We start from the raw sequence: 20590 nt of genomic DNA on the forward strand, positions 1-20590 counted from the left end.
TTGTAGGACTTTGGCTACTTATCATATTGCATGTAATATTTACGTTTCTTACATACAGGCATAACTATTTAATGCAACTATTACATAATATATGGGACATAATAATGTTCTACAATCTCAGACATTTGCCCTTTTTAATGTTTTATGTCAGGACACAACTGCCCAGGGAGGGGCTGTCCCTCCTAATGTGGGACAGGTGGTAACCGTATGCCTACAGCTAGCTATAACCACACCTACTGTAATGATCTACCTCCGAGTTGGCACTAACAGACACATGATGCAGAGACACACACACACATTACAGTCACATGGAAATGCACACGGCACCCTCAACACACACATACACAGACTACGGCAATCACAAACACAGTTGAACACAGTACCTACGTGGACCACAACACCGGCAGTGGTAACTAAATGTCCCTTCATATCATGATAATATTACTCACGGTTCTAGTTTTCCAGTACTGTGTTCTTTCTGTCTTTCAGCCTCGTGGTTACGCGTGTCAGTATGTGACACATTCCATAGTTGGTGGTATCCTATTTATTTGTACCTCCATGGTTGTGTACATGTCGTTGACCTATCTATATATTTGCAGATATCGGTGAATCCGTATATATCAACATATATCTCTGTATCACCCTTTCTATCTGTATATATATATATATACATATATATATATATATATATATATATATATATATATATATATATATATATATATATCTGACAGAGAGAGTGACAGGCAGAATAGACCTTTCATTGTGTAATTGTCGGTGTATACTGTTTCCTGGACTCTGCACGTTTGTGTTTGAACCTGTCACATTACACACCTGCCGTAGGTACATCTTGGCTACCATAGTGTTAGGTGATTGTATACATGATTGCGTGTTCTACTCCTGGCAGTGGTCGTTTTACCCTTCAGAGCATGCTGGTTTCACCTGTTCTGGACATCAATGACCATGAACTGCGCGATATTCAGAGAAGCTTAGCCCTGTTTCATGCATATCTGTATAGTCATATTTAAATGATGCTTACCAGCACTGGGCAACGCATATTCCTGCTAACGTGTGCTAAACATGATCTGATGACCTGCATCCGACATGCATTATTCGGGATTACGTTACATCCCTTGCAGGACATGGGAACGGGAACATGCATGACGGTCACTGCATTTACCACTTGGGCATCTGGGATTTGTACACATGTTATGGAATTTTGTATGTGGAGTATACTACGGCTGTTACTCCATACTGCAATCACATGGGTAACTCAGTTAGTTTACATATGGATGAGTCCAATTAATGGTATGTCCATGTGATGTTTACTGGATGTGCTCCAGCATTGGGTATGTATATCACAGTGAGCCACACACAATAGTGTGCTACACCTTCAAACGACCGTAGGTGGAGCATGCTGGGGTGATGGATACCTGTCATGGGTACACCCCATGCCTTGACATGACATCCATGATTACATTATGTGGAGCCCCTCATTAACACAGCAGGGAATCCGTGCAGAGTGTGTGGAGAACAGTGCTTACACACATGTGATCCCGCGATTGCCTCTGCTCCACTGAGCAACAGTTGGTTACTCGACGTTGTGGCGACAGCAGACACTGTTTCCCTCGTTTGGTGTATGGCCTCTGACAATCGGGCGTGTACCTACCGATGTACCTAGGAACCTATACACACAGCACGAACATATGCTGATAGGTGCATGTACTGTTCAGGTGTTGACATTCCTTGTACCAATAGCTGTTGTGTGTACAATGTTTGAGGGCTGCCTATGTAGGATTCACACAGTAGGCCACCTATACATTACAATTTATAGGTGGTCATGTGTGTGTGCCATCCATTTTACTGTGTGTGCAGATGGAGAGGTGTGTCAGTCCGTAGGGGCCTATACTGTCAGAGTATGTGCTATACGTTCCCTCTTTGCCAAGGCATAGGCATATTGGGCATGCCTCCATCTGCCTACTGGGGCTGGCACAGGGTGTTTGTGGCCTAAATCCCTCTGTGCCTGTGATGGCCTTGGCAATTGCAGTGGGCTATGAGGGTCTTCACCATTTTGTCCCTGCTGCAGCTGTTTCCACAGGATCATATTATGTAGCATGGCACATACTATGACGATGTGGGCACAAGTGCCTGGAGAGTACTGCAAGGCTCCACCAGATGTGTCCAAGCAACAGAACCATGATTTCAGCATCCTGAGCACACGCTCTGTGATGATTCTGATTTGTGCGTGTGCCTCATTATGGCGTTCTTGCATGGGTGTGTGTGCATTTCTGATGGGAGTTATCATCCATGGTTCCAGTGCATAGCAAGCATCTCCCACAAAGTGGCCATGAGGGATATCCCCCCTGAGAAATAGCTGATACAGCTGTGAGGCATGCCAGATATGGGAGTCATGGTAGCTTCCATGGCTGCCAGCACACACATCCATGATAATGCCCTGGGCATTGCACATGACCTGGCAGTTGATGGAGTGGCATCCCTTGCGGTTTATGTAGCGCCTACCATGCCCACCAGGTGGTGACTTGATATGTATATGCATGCAGTCTATCGCACCCAGTACCTCCGGGTAGTGTGCCACATGGTGGAAGTGATGCATATTGCTGGCCAACTCCTCCTGAGTTCAGGGAAGTATATATGCTCATTGGCATGTGGTAACATGGCATCCAGGAACTGGTGTAGTACCCTGGATGCTGATGCCTGTGAGATCCCCATTATATCTCCAGTTGGCCTTTGAAAGGTACCTGTGGCTAGTATTCGCAAGCTTACACATACCTTCGTTTCCACTGAGATGGGTTCCCCTCTGTTGTTTCTGGTTCTCAGGTGTGGCCAGCACAGCTCAACTATTTGCTGTAAGATGTCCCTGTCAACCCTGTAGCACTCTACTATCTCCAGATCATGTAGCCCCTGGTAGGTTGCCCTTGGTCTGAACACTCTTCTCCTCCTCCGGGGCCTGCGGTGGTTGTCAGCATCATCCTCCACAACACCATCAGTCTCTAACACATGGTGATGAATCACAGCTATGGCAGCTCCCAACATGTACATTTTAAAAGTTCCCCATGTGTTTACACCTATCATAGCTACAGGGTATCTTATGTGTTTTACTACAGGAACTACTACTATTGTGGTGCCTTTGGTGTTGAATTACATTTGGCTGCCATGGATTACCTCTTGCCCTTCCCTTTACATTTCTTCACGTTTCACCTACCATTTTCTGGCATGCATCCTGCAGCCTGCTTTCATTTGTACTTTCCTAGACCTGGCTTATCTTGCGTAATGTGTTCTGTTGCCGGTCTACTGTAGGTTTGCTTTGCTCTGCTATGACAGTTCTCCTTTCTTTGCAATCTGACACCTCCCCTATCCTGTTTTGCAGGTTTCTGCGAGCAGACTTGTCAGCTGCCGTCAATTGCCCACGGTGAGTTAATAGGTGTTAATTGCTCAGTTGTACTCCAATTACCCTACTGCGGCATTTCCTTCTTTTCTTCCCCTGACCTTCCTGTTTGTGCTATGGTTTGCAGCGCATGCATCCGCTTACCGGGTTTCGGGCATGTTTTTATCCCCGTACACATGCGCTTTTGGGCACCATATGTGCTCTCAGCTAAACGATGCTATACCTACCTCCCCACCCCTGTCCTGTGGCTTTGCTTAGCAACGGCCAGGCCAGATTTGCATTGCTCCAATGTGCTTACAGCTACGGTGGCACACCCCACTGCTGATGTCATATATACCTCTGAGCCACTCCTCGGTGTTATAGCGCTGCGCCATATGGTACATCCTTAATCCGGCGGGACATTTGCGATTCAGTATTACCTTCCTCATTTGCATGGCATCGACTACTAATTCATAGTTACCGTGCCAAACACTGTCACAGACCCTTAGCAACCCTTGCAGCTTGGTTGTGGTGTACCATGCATACCATTGAGTATTATGGTGAAATCCTGATTTGTATTACATTGCGATTTTATGACATTTGTATATATTTTCTTTGTGTTCCAGTTTGCACACACATGCCCAGCGGTTGTACTTTGCGTTACTGTGGACATGACATTAAATGTTGTTTTTAAGGTGTTGTGCATATTTTCTTATGCCATTGGCTGTGTATTTAGCCATTGGCATATGTTAACTTTGTAATACATGAGTCTGGTCTGCTTCCATAGCTCCGATGTTCTGTTTGGGAAAATGTAAACCGTGTTTTTTGGTTTACATTTCCGTGGGCTTATGCTACGCCTGCACCACTTCATGAATCGCTATGTATCTTCATTTGCATGGTGTGGCACTGTGCATGGGATGATTAGCACACCTAAGCTGAGGGCTGCACAGTTCTGGCGTACGCCGGTAGTGCACGTGGAATTGGATCGTACCTCGACGGCCATATTTGGCGTTATACCACCTACACTACGCCTGCGCCTGGCGCAAGCTTCATGAATCCCGGGGTTTCACGTTTGTTATTCTGAGAAATAACTCCCTGGAGGTTAGAAGAACCGGTCACACACCAAAGCGGATAAAATATGAAAGTTTATTCAATCAAATGATTTAGTACTTTCATCCCTAAAAAGTGGAACTTCATCAGATTAATTTTGAATTGCACCACTTCCTTTGGTTAACATAGTAACAAGTTTGTTAATTTTATTTTTTGCTTCGACAAATGACAATATTTAGATGCTTGTAAATTAATTTGGGATCAATTATCTATTTATTCAACATGACTGGCAATGTCTAAAAATATTATTTTAAATAATTTTATATTTAATTTGATACCATAATGTAAAGTATGACGTTTTCAATGGTGTTAATAATGGTTATGTTTATTAATGCATTAAGCAGTATGAATTTCATTTTAGTTACTGGTTCTTTAAGAACAAGGACCAGAGTTTGGTCAAATGATATAAAAGGAAGTGATGGTTTTGGCAATTCCACTGTACCTGCAATATTATGTCATAGTGTGGCATAGTTTTTGCTACCCAGATGCATATCTCTCAGCCTCCAATCATAAAAAAATATAGTCTAATACTGCATATGGCTACAGACAAAGCTTATGGGACACAGGAGGTTGTCTAAGATATAAGTGATTTAAATGCAGATGTGCATGAAAAAACTATACACACATATTTAACCTATGAAACACTTACTGTTTGAAGTGCTTAAGCTTAAAAATGCAATAAAATATAATGACTTCATGATGTAGATGCATGATGCTCTTACTGCAACAAAAGCAACTAAAGTTTGAGTAGCAGCCCTGTCACCAGTGGAGTCAGGCAGGGAGGGGAAGAAGTAAAGGTGCATGACCCACCCACTACTCCCTAGGGGTGGGAGGAGTTTTCATGCACTTGGGGGCACACTGGGCAGTGTGATCTCCCTGGTGGAGACCAAAGAGACAACTCCTTCCAGAAATGAGCAGGCATCCTCCTCAAATGATTCTTTGCATGTCCTTCCCTGGATGACAGCCAGGTGTATGCAGTTAGAGACAGGGAGAAAATAAGAAAAATGCCAACAGACCCTGGAGGCTGTCTAAATGATGGTAACTCCCTGTTATTCCTTGCCCCTGTGAAAAAGAATGAATGAGACGATTAACTTGGAGTGGGTTCGAAAGATGGAGGTTGATAAAAATCCACAAAAAAATAAATAGATAAATAAATAAGAAAAATGCTGTAGAAGAAGAACAATTGACAGTATACATGTATTATACAAGACTAAGGGACAGTGAGCTCTCATATACTAACCAATTCATAAAGATACAAATTATTCAAATAGCAATTCTAATAGAGTTGGGTAAAAGACATTGCTTGAGACAGATTTAAAACTAGAAAAATCCCTGACTTTATAGGATCACAAGAGATCAGCAGTAATAAGCAAAGAACATCGAAAGTTGCAACATAAAAAAGTATAAAATATTTAAAAACTACTAAAGATTTGTTATGGAATGAAAGTGTCTGAGACAAAAGTTAGGCAATGACTACTGAAAATAAAAGTAGCAGAGTAGTGTATGGATTTGAGGATAACCATTTTTGCACAAAGGATAATGCCCAGCAAAGGGAAAGATGTGAAAAATGCAAGAAATTAAATGTTGCCTTTGTGTACAAGAGTTTCAGTAGAACAGACATGAAACAGGTATAAGGATATGAAAAGAAACAGAACAATAAAATCACACAGACAATGGAGACACTAACGCTGATAGGCATATGCATATGCACACACACACACACACACACACACACACACACACACATATATATATATATATATATATATATATATATATATATATATATATATATATGTATATACACACACACACAGTCCATGGAAATGACAATAACACAAGACAAGAAGTAGCTGTAATAATTAAGAAAACATTGAAATATAAAGCTAACAGATTCTGTTACCTCTGTAAGAATAATAATTAGTGAGGTATTTTAAAGGTCAAATCCACAGTCAAACCTTTAAAATAAGTATTAAAGAATGGGCTTTCAACCCAAACTTACACTCCCTGCCTATAAGAAAGGTGCAGAAGTAAATGAGACAATAGCTGGAGCAAGGTTCCATGTATTGCAGAGGTCTTCTCTACATCATTAGCATAGTTCATATGAAGACATAGGAGGACTAATATGACAATACTGTTCCATTAGAGGAAAAACGTGGAAAGTAAATTTAAAAAGCTACAGAAAATGGATGTTATTAAAAAGACAAAAGGGTCAGTGCCATGGATTTCAGCTATTGCTATACACCCAAAACCAACAAGGCTAGCTGAAATAAGAATATGTATAAACAGAAGGCAGAAAATAGGGTCATGCAGACAGAAATATGAGTCCAATACTGGATGATATCATAAGTAAACGTAATGATGCTAAGGCATTCTCTAAACTTAATTTAAGGTCAGCCTATCACCAATTAGAATACCATCCAGAGAGCATAAGCACTACAAAAATTATCAACTCATAAAGGGTGCACAGCCCATAAGAGACAGACTTTGGTGTAAGCCCAGCATTAGAAATATTCCAGGATATTGAGGTTAAAGGCACATATTGAACCGGGACTTAATTCAACTGTTAGTATTCGTCCTGTTCTTTTAGGGTCATTATAGAATTGTTTGTTTATTGCTTTAGCTAGCCTGGATACTGATTATTTATATAGTCTTAGATAGATGGGAAAAGTTTATTCAAGGAATTTTTGCCATCATGATAGTAAGCTGTTACCTACATCATATATTAGCCTTGCATCATGGCTTTTTTATATATTTGACTTAGGCTCCATCTTGCCTATCCCCCCTCTATATTTGTTGTATAATAAATAAGCGTAGTATAATTCAAGACCTCATTATCAACTGAGGAGCCCTGGCTATCTCCTGATGTATATAGCCTGTACATATTCATATTATTATGAGACTAACACGTATATTTGGTTAGTTTGGAACTAATCAATAGCAGTATTTACTGCTTAATCATGAATGGGTACTTAGATAATAGATATATTCACACTATTGTATGTGTTTCTACACTATGTTTATGCACCTATATGTTATTAATATTTCTGCTCTTTATGCCCTGATCCAGTTGATAATCAATTCGTATTGGATATATGATTAATTTGCTGATACTAAACATTAGATAACATTAAAAATATATAATAGAAATTTTTTAGCATGATCCTTTGATTGATGGGATATTATCAGTGTTATGATGGGCATATTATGCTACCGCCCAATATAAGATGCAGCGATAGCATAACGACTATTTTTAGTCGGACATTTAAACATCTATTTTGGGTTTCTGTTATTAGTAGTTGAACATTCTATGAAGGTCTTTGAACAACAGTAAATATCATGAGATGGAAGGTTTCATTTGAAATGACCTATTCCAGTTTGTAATATAAACTGCTTGAATGAACTGCTTTTAAACTGGTTGATGATATTTTGGGTAGTTTTAATAATGAAATATGTTTGTGATTCATACTGCATATTTATTTTTACTTTTATGTTATTTTAATCATCCATTTTATTGATGAAAAATTATGTAACTCTTATTCACAATACACTCATACGTTTGAATTTGATGTTGGAGCAACTAGAAATTGTTGCCCTTTTAAATTTTGAAACCATCACAGTTTTAATTGTTCAATTATTGTGTTGCTTGATTGCTTAATTGAAGTTTGTCTTTGTATATAAGTGAATAGTCTCTATTGTTTGAATGTAACCTGACGAAGCGCACCTGAGTGTGCGTGAAAGCGCTCGTTTTTCCATTAAATTCTACTTCAATTTTCATGGTGGTTCCTTGCAGTTTAATTTTTGGATAAATATTCCAGTATGTAATATTATCTAGTAGGTACAGAATATATAAAAAATTACAGAGATGAGAAAAAGAAAATTATGAACTTACTATTATGCAGATCTTTGTGATCCATGTCCATATACTTATATGAAAGAAATATAACATCTGCTCTGGCTGCTGCTTTAAAGGAAGGTAATATCAGTTTTCCCAACATAAAATTATGATCACAAGGAGGCAATGGTTCCCTAAGCAGTAGGCTTAGCAAGATGATTTCTTTCAAAAGTCCTTATAAACCTTTAAAAATATGATTAAAGAGGAATTCAGTCATTGGTGAAATGTATAAACACCTGCTAAACAAACTTTAAAGAGAAGGATTGACTGGTCAATGACATGAGATAAGAATTTTTACACTGATAAAATGGAAGTTGAGAAGGATCAAGACATCTATTAATGGCCCATAAAGAAAACTTAGTCCAATTGCTTTTGTGTGTTCATCCAGTAGAAGGGTTTTCAACAAATATAAGAATCATGACCACCCTATTAGGGAAATCAGGGTACCTATCCATTAATAGAATTGGAGAAGACACGTAGTTAGATTGAGAGAGTAGTGGTCTGGATGAGGGTTGCAAGACAGGTGAGTTAGAAGGCCTTTGCAAGTCCAAAGGCAGAGAGGCTTCTCCACTAGCTGAGGTTAAGCAGATGGAACCAAACTTGTCTGCAGAAGAAACAAACTTGGAGGATGACTCTGGTCTTGCTCACTTTGGATTTCTTCAAAATATTCAGAATAAAGGGAGATGGAGAAGAGTAAAGGAGACCTGGTACACACTGCCAAACTACAGTATCCCAGGATATTGGTACCTGAGGAGGAATTAGGGGAAAAAGCTACTTTGCTTGAAGTTTGTCAGAAAGGTAAAGAGATTACAGCAAAGATTGCCCCAGCAGTGGAAGAAAGTATTTATTTTTGATTGATCGAAGAAGCACACATGAACAATCAGCAATCATTGTCTGAGCTTGCCTGCAAGACAGTTGGCATAGATAGATAGGTGTTGCTGCTAGAAAATTATGATTTTACATGACCTATGACCAACATTACACAGCCTCCCAACTTAGAGGATAGGAGCGTGTTTCCTCCTGCTTTTCAATATGCCGACCTACTGCCATGAAGTTTGAATGGATGGCAATTGTACTATAAGGGAAAAGTCCTTTAGGCCCTTCAACATTAGAAGGACATTCTCTGATTTCCAATATACTCATGTGCAGATTGACCTCTTCCTATGTCAAAATGTCTTAAATTGTCTGTTCCAAGCTGTACCTACATGCCATGCCAGATGCATCTATGGCAATTTTCATGCTGGAGATGTTGAGGTGAATGGGTTTCCCTGAGAGAAACTGTGTGGGCAATGCTCCAGATGATAGTGGCATACCTAACAAATCTTGACTAGAATGGACCTGTGGTCAGTATTCTGATTCCTCTGAATTTTTAGCACCCTCACGTGACGTCTTCCAAAGTTGATCAGAAAAATAGTTGCCACCATTGCACCAGAATCTTGAGACATAATGCTGTTGTTAGTAAGGGGGATGACACCACCTGGGGCAGCACATGAGCAAGGCTGACTTTAGTATGATTGATTCCCAGAACTCCTTAGGGGATGGCCTACTATAGTGTTTTTTTTTTTAAATAGCCTTAATTCCCTGTGCAACTCCACCTGCTTGTTGAACCTAGTATGGCAAGCAGGCTTCCTACCTGCAATACTAGTTTCAACATACAGATGGAGCTGTTATGGTTGTGAATGTCTGCTGCCATGCAAAATCTGTGGTTAGGTTTGGTGATAAAATTGGAATAGGTAATCTGAGTCAGTAACATTGAATGCTATGGAAGCTCTCTATCTAGTCCTGTTGTAGCGAAACACCCTTCAGTTCAGTACCTTGGTGTGGCAAAGTATGGAAATGGTTGAACTCCACCCCACCCTGGATGATGTAATCTGTGGTAGAGGGTTGGGTTTCACTATTCAGTGTAGTAATAAAAGGATAGCAGAGATTGTTCACTCTAACTACATTAGTGTTTTGAAATCAAGTCCCTTCAGCACCTAATGGTACTGGTGTGATGGTGCTGGGGGCAAAACTGTTAGCTAAAAATCTCAGCATAAAAGGACAGGATGCTTTAAAATGCTACAACATGTCAACTACTATTTATAAGTCATTATCACCACTGTGCAGTGAGCATTGAACAGCACACAAACACATACACACACACATGCACGCATGCACATACACACTTTCCCCTCTAACAAGAATAAAGCAAGATTTGATGCATCTAATTACCTTTCAGCATAACTGGCTTATCAATTAAAATGAAATAAGTGTTCTAAGTATGGTTGTGCTAAATCTACGATTGGTTGTATGCCATGGCTTACCACATAAAATAACAAATTATGTAGTTCTTGATGCAAAACCTTTTTTTTTTTGCATTTTATTTTGTCGATACAAACAACCCTCTGAAAAATTTCTTGAAGCTAAAACCCCTACTACAACATCATAGAAGACTGAACCCACAATGTTCACTGCCTCAGTTAATGTGTAGGATGCTGAATTTCCATGCTAAATGTAACCACAAGAGAATCTTGCTTTCTAGAAAGACAATTTGTCAACTACCTTTTGCAGGTGGAACACCTCACATTGAAACTTAACACATCTGATGATATAGTAGTGAAAATAAAATGTAAATAAGAAATTCCCCTTTAAAATGGTAAGTATTTTTTATTTGTTTGTTTGCTTGCCTGTTATGCTTTCTATTTGTGTGTAAATTTTTATGCAGTACTTTCATGATGTCATTTTGTGGGTGTGGCTATGAAGAAAAGCTATAAGCGATTAAGCTAGGAAATAAAATAGTACATAGTACACTACACTATCCCATTTTTTCAAAGATACTTGCAACATGAAGCAAATCATAGGAAATTAAATGAATTGTAAAACAAGTGCCATCAAAAAAATGAATATGCCTTAAAGTCTCTTGTTACACTTTCTATAGCAAATGTAAATAACAAACTCATAGTAGCTGGAAATCTTCTAAAGTGTTTGATGCAAAATGTGTTGTTTTTGCAATTAATTTTGTAAATAAAGGTAGCTCCTTGAAAATTTTCTTGAAGCTGAAAACTCCTAAGATGACATCTTTAAAGACTGAACCCACAATGCCTCACTACCTGTATTAGTGTCAAAGCTACTATTTTATCATGCTAACTGCAACAATATGGAAGTCTTATATCCTAATAAGACAAGTTGTCAGCTATATCTCACAAGCAGAACACTTTACACTGAAAATCAATGCATATAATGATATATTAGTGGAACAATAATACAAGTAAGTGGCTGTTCCTCTAAATAAGTTGTTGTTTGTCTTTCGGCTTTTTCCCGGTAAGGGGTCGCCACAGCAGAACTCCGGTCCGCTAATGATTGGCAGTAGATTTTTATGAAACGCCAAGGTGCCAGCTCGACACCCAACCTTCAACAAAGGCACGCCCATTTACACACGCATGTCTTTCGAATGCTACCCAACCATGGTGAGGACATGCAGACTCCACACAGAAAGCACTCCCAAGCCAAGCTGAGAATCGAACAAGAGAACCTCTTGCTGTGAGGTAACAAAGCTACAGCTGTACTGGTCTTCTAAAGAAATATGGCATTTTAATTACACAGAATGTTTTGCTGGTGTAAATTGTTGTTAATACATTAAGTTCCCAGGCACTTACTTTGCTATTGATCTGTGAGGATCTAAAGAAACCTAGCTTTGCATTCCCATGGTAATTCTTAGCTCTTACATTTTGCAAAAAGAATCCCCAAAGGTGGGCCAAACAAGTATATGTAAGGATAATTACATGTTTACCCTATCCAGGAAAACAAGTGGTATTAAACAGGGGTTAATTACTCATCCATTGTCCAAGGTATATTTGAATAGAGTCAGGGAAGTACTCAGCTTTATGTTAAAGACACTTTCATAGAAGTGGTATTCTCTGTGATACATATATATTCACCCCAGCATGTTCTATTAATTTTTCAAAAAAGTTGTAGATCCCTTGAATGGGTATTTATAATACTATTGGATTTGCAAACGTGTAATAGGTTTGACAGAATAGGGACTGTTTAGGCTCTATATGCAGCTCAATAGCTTATACCAATAAGAGAGATAAGGCTTTGCCTAGTCTATAAGATTTAGCCACTTGATATTTTAGTAAGAAAGCATTGTGGTCATTCCATTTGTGATAAGTGCTTGAACAGTTATATACCAAAAGGGGTATTATACTCAGTGATCGGCCTAACGACTACTGAGTACAGTGAAAAAATCAAATAATTGTCTTGGACATGGATACCATACCTTTATATATAAGCTGTGCAATGAAAAAGATTTTCCTTACAACATTGGATATGTGTTGAGCAAAGGCATTTCATTGTGAAACTGGTTCCCAGATCTATACAGTTCAGTTGCAAGAGCGGTATTGTCAGTGTGAAAGTTACAAGGGGAATCCTACTTGTCAAAGGATATTATATATTTCTTTGCATTAAGTTTTAGTCCATAATTTTGACGCCATTTATTTAGAACAGGACCTCTTGTATGTTCCTGGTGCCTATGAGGATTTTACAATAGCACCATGCTTGCTTTCATCTGCAAACTTGGTCAGCCTCAAACCCTTAATGTTAGCTTTGACCTACAAGAAGTAAATGTCAAAGACGAGTGGTCCAAGGAATGAACCCTAGGGCACTCTGATAGAGAAAAGTTTTTAGAGGAGGTAGAGATGCCCACCCTTACTTTCTTGGTTCTGTTTGTGAGTCATTTTGCTATCCAACACGTTATGTAGGGTCAGAATGGAGAGATGATGAAATCAGCACGAAAAGAAGAGTAGTATTACTGGAACTGAATTCATCCTCAAATCTTAGTGAGTACCTTCGTGTGGTGAACCCTGTTTTCACAAAATCTCACCAAGATGACACAGATACATAGACTGTATTTCATATTGCATATGTCATGGAGAAAAATAGGGTAAAAAATAAAACAGGCAGCTGGGTGCACAGGTCCCAGGGTAAAAAAGTGCCCGATCCTGGTGTACACATTGGTTCTAGGACTGGCAAAAATGGCAGTGTAGAACCCTCAAGACAAGGAAAGATTTCTACAAAGGATTTAGGCCAGGCATAGTTGGAGGATGGCCCCACCTGTTGTTGAAGAAAGTAGTAGACCACAAAAACACATAAAATAAGAGGCCAGAAAAGAGCCTTAAAGATGACAAGAGTGGGCCATTGATAATAAGGGAGCCATTATGTATTGTTACTATTATGCAAGAAGACAAGCATTTTCAGAGAGAAGATATTCAGAAAGATTAAGAGAGAGATTAGAGGACAGAAAAATAGATGTTCAAGACTCCATATGAATTGCAGAAGTCAGTTCTGAGCACATTCTGGATGCTGTGAAGAGAACTTTTGGCTAACATCAAAGTCTGAGACTATATTAATTTCAGGAAATTTAATCATACCCTGACTGAGGAATGGTGTCCATTCCCATCATGGTATTTGACACCCACAAGACTTAGAGGGTTAACATTTAGCTGTGAGTTTATCTATGTTGCCTGAGTGTGAGACATCTTTGCACAATCCAGATATAAAGTGTGTATAGATTTGTCCTTATCCATTGCCTCTGTGACTTTTTCAAAGAATATAGATAAAAAACAGATCCTGGAAACGATTCTGTCAAATGGTATATAAGCACAAATATATAAAATAAAAAAAATGAACAGAATCACCACGGCTAAAGCAAAAACTTTAAAACTTTAATATCAGAACAGAGTAAGAGCTTTCTCGGCCTAGCAGCTGCTTCTTCAGACGCAGGTAACAGCAACATTCTTCTCCATATTTAAAAGCAGTCAATTAGTCAAATTAATTAAGAACTCCATCCTCTTAAAGTCACAAAAATGAATACAATAATGCTAACACACTATCAGCACTTAGTAAACATTTTTACAAAGGAAATACAGCAGCTTAAAACCACACATCTCAAAAAAATTTTCATATACAAAAAAAAGAATATATATATATATATATATATATATATATATATATATATATATATATATATATATATAAACATCAATGGGGGAGTAATTGTTGATTGTAAGTTTTATGCAGACTGCAAAACTAGGAATGTGATTTATTTTAGTTTTTGTGAGGTCTATTTTGTGTTCTACATAGGTAAGACTAATCGATCTTTGAGGGAAGATATCCATGAACATGTTGGAGACATCAGGCACATTAAAGAAAGGTAACAATACAAAGTAACAGATCTTCAGCAAATCAAAGGACTTGGATGAAATCAGTCAGAATTCCAAGAAAAAAACAGTCCAAATCCACTGTTCGATAAATAATTGAATTAGCTCAGGACATAAACAGCACAAATAGCAGAACAAAGCTTTCGAGTAGAAAACTCTTCTTCAGTGTTTGATAAAATTGTCCAACCATAGCACAAGCATATATACAACAGCACAACCAATCAAAGTACAAACTTAATAATAGCAGCAATTACATTCTTAAAGTGCCCCACATCTTATAAAAGTTTCCTTAAAACTGAGCCTCATTGAGGCTTATATTTTATCATGTCTATCTTTTAAAATAAGTTTTATACTATTATTCATATTCAAACCTGGCATGTGATCAGCTCTAAAAAAATATGAATCCATTTATATTTGGCCAACTCCGTTTTATTTATTAAATCACACATCAGCTTTCAGTGAGACATAAAGTCCCAGTTAACAATAGTATTCATCCTGTTAGTGTTCAGAGTGAAGACGCTGACAGAATTCCTATATTGCCAACTCCAAAGGGTAGTGAAAATGAAAATTAACTGAGTGATTTTTTACAGAAGCGGTTCAGCTTGCAGAAACCTGTGGCAGTGAAAGAAGGGGGTCAGAGGTCACAGCAGCAGTCAGAAATGGATGAGAAATCATCAAGAAGAAACAGACCAGAGAGGTTGTAAGACCAACAAGGTAGGACAAGATTTGAGAAACAAAAAGATGAAGAGCTGAAGACATGGGCGCTGGAACCATACAGCGAGGGGGGAGTGGAGCCCCCCCCCACTTTTTGCAGATCATCAATACCTCCCAACTGTTGCTGATATCATCATGCACGTATTTCAGGGTTTTGCGAGCGGGAACGGGCTACTTGGCATCAGCACACTCATAGGGGAAGTGCACGTATTTCAGGCGTTTTGCAAGCGGGAATGGAGTACTTGGCATCAGTGCACTCATCGCGCACATATTTCAGGGGTTTTGTGAGCGGGAATGGACTACTTGGCATCAGCACATGTATTTCCAGTTTTTGAGAGCGGGAGTGGATTATTCTGCATCAGAAAAGGATTTCGGAAGCTGCCTGCAGAGTAAGGTGCATGTGCGTGTGCATGCGCGTGCGTGTGCATGTGTGTGTGTAATGGTTAGATGTTGTGACAATATAATTATGATCTAATTATGAAAGCTACAAAGCTGAAATACTTTTGTATAGTAAAGCAGCTAGATAGAGACCAGGACACGTGAAGTTGCTCAAAATTAAGTCTGAGGTTGTGCCATTTCTGTGAAATGCATGCGACATGTGTTGACTTCCTTAGGGTAAACTTGATTTGAAAAAGTCAGAGCAATCGTAAATATTGCAAACTGCTTATGCTAAATCATGTCTCATGCATGTCCTCTACATGGCACAGTATCTTTCAAAGTTTATTCTTAAAATTTCAGATTTAACAGCAACTAAAGCATGATATAACATGTCTTGGGTCAATAATGTAAAAAAAGCTTTGAACTGTTTCTCTTGTGGTCCCTATGGTACCTACTCTTAAATTTTATGATGTTACAACTTACTACTCTGCAGGTAGATCCTAGCAAGCAAGGTCATGGTGTAGTGTTACTGTAGGAAGGTAGACAGTTGCTTATTGTTCAGCAACTTTGCCTAATGCTCATATGTGCTATGCTAAAACTGAAAACCTTGTGTTAGTAAGTTTTTGTCAACATTTTCAAGAGTATATTTGTGGTAAAATAATTTTTGTAGAGTCAGATCTTTAGACATGGCACCTTCACGAATTCAAAAGATGCTACTAGCTTTGCAAAAATATGATCTGTGAGTTAAGTACAAACGTGGCAAATTAATACATGTGGGCGATTCCTGAAGTATGTCATAATTGCATTGAGTGGAAGATTTATTTGAGAAAGTTCTGTAAGTGCTTTTGATAATTTCTAACTTTACAATCTCTGCTGAGAAACCAGAGCAAGTTAAAGCTTTTACAAGGAAAGGTTGTGGACTAGAACCGCTGTGTTTTGAATGCAGAAATGCACCAGTGAAAGGCTTTTTGTCTTTGAATGTAGAAATGCACCAATGAAAGGAAAGGCTTTTTATCTTTTTCTATCATCTTTGTCAGAGTAGATGACATAAGTATAAACTTTCTACCTTATTTTCCTTAATACTTGACAATAAACAAACTGCTTTTGAACTTTTGCAGGAAAAATAATGCAAACCAAAGCTTAACTATTTAGGATCAGCCAAGCTTTTATAGTATAAAAAAAGAAACCTGTGAAGAGGAATGTAGACCAAAATCAGCATTCATTTAGTTTACCACAGTAAACCATTGTTTCAGGCTCTATGATAATCTCACAGGACGTTCTGGATCATATGTGGTTCAAGGTTCTGACATTCATGAATACAGAAGAAACAGGAAACATAAGTTTGAGAGTCAAGACTCAAGGCAATTATCTACATTGCCCGAGCTACAGAAATCATCACTACCTACTGAAATTGAATTCAGCTCAGCTGACATATTCTTTATCGATAACAAGTTAAATTTTATCTTCAGGTTGCTTAAAGAAATTGTAGTGACTGTACAAGATGTATACATTTAAAATATGCATTTTTTCAGATCAAACTGAATTGCTTAGCATATTAGTGTATATTGACACACACAGCATAGGTGTACAATGGTATGTATGAATTATATATAATGTAACATATAAAGTTTTTTGACTGTTGTAAAACGAGATGTGTAAATGCATGTGAAGATTTTAGTAGACAATGTTTTTTTTTGTTTCGTTTTGTTTTTAAGTGAGATAGTGGTACTGAGACGGGTGTGTCATGTTGCCTTGCATTCTGAGTCAGTCTGCAGGAAAGCAATCTTAACTTGTTCATCTTGATAGTTTGCATACTCTACCAACACATATACAACAAATAGTATGGTTCTGAAGTTGAACTGTGGCCTGAGGTATTTAATCAGAAACTCACAGAATGGAGTAGAGCTGTATCCCCAAGGTCTCTCATTTCTGTTTTATCTCGGGGACTCCTCTGTGTTGGATCTTCATAGCTTGATCAATATTTGGTGAGAGATGACCGTTTAGATAATGAAGCACATAATTAGCAATATAGACTGAATGAAGTGTGTACTGTGCAGGCCTTTTTGCTGAGTAGCACTGCCTCCTGCATGCACTTCCCACTGCACTGGGTGTATATGCTTCCTCTCATGTACTACCCCCCCATGGGAGAGGCACAGGCTTTGTCTCGATGTGTTTAGCAGCTGGAGGCTTTCTTCTCCCTCCGAATCACTTAGATAAGTCAGAATACTGCTCTTTGTGATACTTTTTTGGGTAAACATTCTGGATTTTAAAATCCTCCAAGGATTAGTCAGTAGCACCTTTTCCTTCCTTCACTGGAGAAGGGTAATCATCATCTTGAGTAGGAGGAAGAGGCTTGGTACATTCTGCCTTCAAAGCCAGTGCTTGTGGATACTGTCTTGGCAGCACCCTAATGTAGGTCTCTCTACCATGATAAGGCTAGAATTTTGTATAGGCTCCAAGTCAAATAATATGCTTTGTTTTGCAAACAACCCTAAGCCTGATCATTATATTATTTCTTCGGTCCAGCACCAGTGTTCTAGGTCTCAACATTTGAGTGCTTTGTAGAATATTCAAAGTATCTGTTACCACTGGATTTACATTTTACTCTAGTAAACTGAATAGATACTAATGATGTAAATATGTCTTTCTGGAAGAAAGAAGTATGACCTACAAATTATAGGTAGCAGGCCACGTTACCGCAATCCTGAGTTATATAGTTGTACTCTAGATCTTGCTATGACCTCTTTGATTCTTCAGGTGTGTATGTGTGCAGTTTTGTAAAACTGTGAGGGGGGGGTAAACATTTTAACTTCACTCTAAAAGTATCTTCTTGTTTAATATTCTTTGTTGGACTCCTTACATTTTCATTGTGTGTATTTTGATAGCTGTAACATTTATCAATACTGTGCATTATTGTGCTCGGGGCTGAAGGAGGGGGTTGGTGTGTCATTACAGTTACTGGATGTGGTTATTGTTGTACTGTGCTGTCAAAAAAAAAAGAAAACACCTGCTGGCCTGTGTTGCCATGCAGTTGATTTTTTTACTTGAGAGAGCACCATCCGATTACTTTAAGGGCTCGCTAATGCTATTATTTTGGCACACGGCTGGGTAGACCACGCAACATGTGCTGTGATCAACAGTGTTCTTTTTATGGCACTTCAGCTGTTAAGAAGCTGAGTTAGCTCCTTTGCAAATAAAGCTTTATCAGGAATCCATACTTTGCAGAATATATAGTCATTCATTGATGTCTGTGTTGTAACTTATCATAAAGAGAGACATTTAGGTGTCACCATTCTCTAGTTGAATATACGTGGTTACAGTCATTGGTAGAATCCAAAACCACCACTGGATGAAGCATAATATTAATGATCATTAGACATGGGCTGGTGTTTTGCAAAGGGAATCCGAGCGCGTGTTGGAAATTACAGATTGTAAGCATTTATATTATAGTTTTTTTCTAACAAGCGATATGTATGGTTTAAATTAAAAGTTCAATAGACTGTTGCTACTGGTTGGGGGGGCAGGGGGGGGTCACAAAATCTAGCACATTTTTATCTCTGACAGTTGGCAACACTGCTGAGAGGATTGCTAGGGGAAATGTTTCATTTTGGTCCTTGTGCATACATGGACAAACCTGACTGAAGGGCCCGGGTCATTGGAAAAAATGGGTCATTTTAGTGCTTCGCCATACCTGGACAAACCTGACTGAAGGGGTCATTGGAGAAAATGTGTCATTTCACTGCTTAATGCTTGTGCTTACATAGACAAAGTGAAGGGGTTGTTGGGAAAAAAATTTTAATTTCTGTGCTTGTGCCTACATGGATGGACAAAGTACAGAAGGGATCCTCGGGGGAAATGATTCATTTTGATGTCATTTTCTCCTTCCATGCATGCATGGTCCATGGACAGACTATTGAACAGGTCATTTGGGAAAATGTCTCATTTTGGTGTTTTTGCATACATGGACAAACTGCTTAAGGAAACTTTGGGAAATTATTCATTTTTATGTCATTTACTTTTTATGCATACATGGACAGACTACTGAGGGGGTGGTCATTAGGGGAACTGTTTCATTTTGGTGGTCATGCATACATGAGAAACTATGAAGCAGTCTTTGGGGGGATTTAACCCCACAGCACTATAGTTTTCATTTATTAGTTATTTCTTCAGTGTTTATGTTACTACTATATGAGTTTATAGATTTATGCTGGACCCTTTACTATTTGCAAATGTATTTCTCAGAAGCCTAGGCAAAAGGAAAATGGCCTGTGGAAACATGGATATAACGTGGTTAGCCTGGTAAAGGTCTGACCTATGGCCTTTAGCATAGTGACCTCCTATAAATCTGTGAACCCTTGATCTTATAACTTTGGATATTAATTGCTCCTTGCCGATTCTTGGTTTGGGGGCCTTTCTGTAAGCATGCAGTTTGACAACAAAGAGAGCACTATATTAGAATATGTTAGTAGTTATGCAAATTATTTTGTGTTGTGCACTTTTGTCTATATTTTGTTGAACATTTAAGGGTTAGTAAACTTATTTCCAAGGAATGCAATTCATCCAAGTTGGAAACTTCTGGTAGAAGCCTTACTGTGTTTTAACCTGATTGGCCCGAGGGATTAAATTGTGTAAAGGTCTTTTATCCTGCTGTGATAAGACTTGCATTTGCACATTGTGCAAAGTCAGTTCCCTGTGCCGTGTGTATGTGAGTGAGTGTGTGTGTGTATGTGTGTGTGCACGTGCATGTGTACGTGTGTGTGTGTATTATATATATGTGTGTGTGTGTGTATCTATATACCTATATATATATATATATATATATATATATATATATATATATATATATATGTAACTATATATTTGTGTGAGCGTATGTACATACATGTGCCCCTCTTGCCCTCCTCCACCCCC

Source organism: Protopterus annectens, chromosome 1.part1, assembly GCF_019279795.1.
Source record: "Protopterus annectens isolate FY-2018-M chromosome 1.part1, PAN1.0, whole genome shotgun sequence".
In the NCBI taxonomy this organism is placed as follows: Eukaryota; Metazoa; Chordata; order Ceratodontiformes; family Protopteridae; genus Protopterus; species Protopterus annectens.